The sequence below is a fragment of the Mustela nigripes genome, chromosome 12, assembly GCF_022355385.1.
Source record: "Mustela nigripes isolate SB6536 chromosome 12, MUSNIG.SB6536, whole genome shotgun sequence".
NCBI lineage: Eukaryota > Metazoa > Chordata > Mammalia > Carnivora > Mustelidae > Mustela > Mustela nigripes.
Genome location: NC_081568.1, coordinates 48357392 through 48361051, shown reverse-complemented (window position 1 = coordinate 48361051; position 3660 = coordinate 48357392). Strand labels below are relative to the sequence as shown.

The 3660-nt window shown below is 38.0% G+C and overlaps 1 non-coding gene across 1 annotated transcript; it reads right to left on the bottom strand.

The window, feature by feature from the left end:
- Nucleotides 1-3176: 3176 nt before the first annotated feature.
- On the bottom strand, nucleotides 3177-3285 carry LOC132028987 (U6 spliceosomal RNA). The gene has a single exon (XR_009407633.1). It is a non-coding gene; the product is annotated as a U6 spliceosomal RNA (small nuclear RNA).
- Between the last annotated feature and the right edge of the window lie 375 nt (nucleotides 3286-3660).

Sequence of the window (3660 nt, the reverse complement as noted above, 5' to 3'; positions counted from 1 at the left end):
ATACTATGAATATTACTATCCTGATAAAGTTGTATATATAAAGTGTAAAAAAGCAAATGCTAATTATGGGATATTCTGATTCTACCATCCCCCCTGCCTTAAAGGATTTTCTGGTGAAAGAAAGGAACTACTCCGATAATAGAAGATGTTAAGTAAACATTCTGTAGATATGAATCTGAATTAGAAATATCAGTATGAACTCGTGGGGTAATTGTTTATCCCGGCTCTTTCCATTAAAAGGACTGAAAAACAAAAGTCAACCGAATAGCATTCAGATTTGATCTTCAAATGACATATCCCCTTGAAATAAACTAGGATTTCTTGGAGAAATGACTAATTCCAGGTCTGAGGCAGGAAATGTTTATGATGAGTTTGGTACATCTTGACATGCAGTTAGAAGGAAGCTGTCAAAGACTACTAGAGTCATGTCAGAAGAACTCAGGAAGCACCTTGAAGAGTTTTCCACTGGCCAAAGATTTGAGTTTTACGATAGAGTGAAACTCATCAAATATAAATATAAACAAATTCAAGAGTTTATGACCTATATTTAAGAAATATTAATTGGTCACCTTCTGAGGAAACAACGATCCAATTATCATCTTGCAAATTGGGTAGAAGAAGGAAATAATCAAACCGTTTCCTACCTATCCTATATGAATCACAGCACTGGGTAACAGAACAATAGATGAGGGGAAGTGTCTCTTGATAAAATTATCCCAGGTGATAATTAAAAGAAAATGTAGCATTAAAATATTACTATTTAATAAATCCCCGTGAATTAATGGTTATAGACACTGAGCATCTTCTTCAACACAAGACATAACACCATCTTAACCTTGTTAAAGGAATCAGACCTGTGTCAGGTCAAGCCTTTAGATTCAGCTCCCAATTTGCAGGAAATTCAGAAGACAGAGGAACACACTGAACTGTATCATGACTAAGAAGTCAGCAAATCGAACTATAGGAAACTGGATAGGCCAAATGACCCAAATTCGTCACCAGATAAAGAAAAGAAAGAGGTAGAGGGAGGAGACCATAGATTAAAGGAGACCTAAAAGGCATATCAAGTTAAAAAAAAAAAAAAAACATATGGAAAGACTAAACTATGGGGTTTAGGGGTACACAGTTGAGTCATAAAACCATAAATAACTACAAGAAAGTGGTTATTATAAAGGTCACAGTGGTGACCTTTGGGAGGTAGAAAGGGATTGTGTTAGGATAAGGCATGTGGAAGGGTTATAGGGCTGGCTGGCAATTTTATTTTTTGATTTTGGTGGTAGTTAGAAGGGTGTTCACTCTATAATAATTCACTAAGCCACATATTTGTTTGGTTTGGTTTTCTGTGTCTGTGTTTAATTTTACAATAAAAATATTTTTTTTTTAAAAAGGAATTAACTGTAGTGGTTATTTGTATTCTTTCTCTCTGGGCTATTTGGTCATGATGAATTAAGAAGCTCTCCCCAAAGCAAGGACTCCTTTGATTTCTGAAGGAACTAGGACATAATAACTAGTGTCCAGCTATGATCATTGAATTAAGCACTTAGGAGAGCTCATTAAACTTGTGTTGCATGAAATCAGTGAATCAGTGAGTCAACAGATAATGCAAACACTCCATACTCAAAATCAATCTGCAGACTTCTACTAGATGCCTCTCTCTAGCTAGAAAAAGGGTTTAGAGTTCTTTATTACCTATAGGAAATACGTATGCTCCCCAGCTTCACATTCTAGCCTCTTTTCCAGATTTTCCAGAAATCAGTCTTAAACAACCTTTCCAATCTTACCACCACTACTTTCTCAAAAGCTCTACTCCAGCCAAACAGGTCTACTTTTAGAATTCTATCTCCTAACTTTTCCCATCTCTGGCCTTCTCTTCTCTTTCCCTTTTCTTTCTCCTCACACAAACTCTACCCATCCTTCAAGGCCTGGCTCCATTCCCATATCTTCTCTAAAGTCAGTCCTTATTACTCTGCACCATTGTCCTGCTTCTTTCCTTTGAGCCTCAACAATGTCTATCACTCATGGACACTTAGCCCTCACTTGCACTAGTATTATTAGAGAACTTCTTATATTTTTAACTTGTTTTGAGCCCGCAAACACATTCTATATTTCTTAAGTCTGGAACTGTGACTCACACTTTTTAAAATTATTAAACAAAGCCCACCACCATATTTTGTGTATCTCCAATCAGTATTTTCCAGTTGACTGGTAAGGTGGGTGGGTGGTTGAATAGATGAATGGGTAAAAGAATGGACCAAGTTATCATACATTTGAGAACATTCAGTGGGTACCGACAGACATAAGACAGGTAAGTTTATATACTCAATTAGAATTATGGGGTATATTTGTCTACAAGGGTCTCTGGTCAACTACAGGCAGTTACAGATGTTGAGTACTTGAAGCCTGAGATACTAAAATGAAAAAAGGGGACAATGAGAGTAAATGGAAGAAGGTACTAATAAGATTTCTTTCACTCACAGCTTTACCCATATCTAGACCTCTCTGTGGCAGGACACACACTTAAATACTAAAACTTCTAGCAAAAATTTTCAAGAGTCCCACTCCATATACTTTAAAAAAAAAACCCACATTTATAAAATCACTTATGGCAAGTTTGGGGGTGAACAGGACTATTGATTGGGTTGAGCAAGAGCTCTTTTCAGCCTAAAATCTAGTTATGAATGATTACCATGAAAAGTTGGAGGCTCAATCCTTCACTTAGGATGGTGACTTCTGCATAAAGAAGAAAGGTAAAGTCCCTGAAATATGTCAGCTATCCCAGAGAACTCTGAGTTGTGAAAAAAAAAAAAAAAATCCTTGTCCTGGTCAGAACACTAGGTAGCCGAGTGGCATAGTACCTGAGTCCTGCTCCTAGTTCCCTCCCTCCAGCTAACCACAGACCTGCCCTCCTTTTGAAGGACTTGCTCTAGGGAGAAATCTTCAAGGACAGACAGATTGGAAGGAATAAATGAATTGGAGTCTGTGAGCTAAGATGTACACAAATATAAATAAACAGAATTAGAGGTGGAAAGAATGGAAACCTCCAGAGCCAACAAATTTCTGTCTCCTCGTGCTCAGGCATTTTCCCTTTAAGAAAGCCAGGAAAGAAAAGAAAGGTTCTAACATGGATTGAAAGCCTCCCATGTAATGAGAGGGATTCTAGCTGCTTTCCAACATGCAATTTTATTTAATCCTCCCCCTCAACTTACATGTCATCCTCGCACAGGGCCCATGCGAACCTCCTCTGTATCATTCCAATTTTACTGGACGTGCTGCCAAAGGGAGTACCCCTTCAGCTTCAAGGGAAGCGTTACCTCCCATGTTTTACTGAAAATGCAAACCAAGATTCAAAGAGATCAAGAGACTTGGCCAAGGCTACACATTTAGGAAATATAAAAACCAGGATTCAAAATGCTTATTTTCCTCTAAACCCTGCCCACTACACCCCTAGTGGAAACAGAATTATAGCATGCTTTAACTGAAAGTTGGTCTCACCATCATCTCCATTTCATAGATGAAGAAACTAAAGCCAAAAGCAGAAGCAACTTGCCCAGGTCCCATAGTCAACTTGTAATAGGTACTCAGCTGTAGCCCAGGCCTTCTGATTTTCAAGTAGGAGCTCTCATTACTTATATCCTTCAAAGGCCTACAAGAATGGTACAA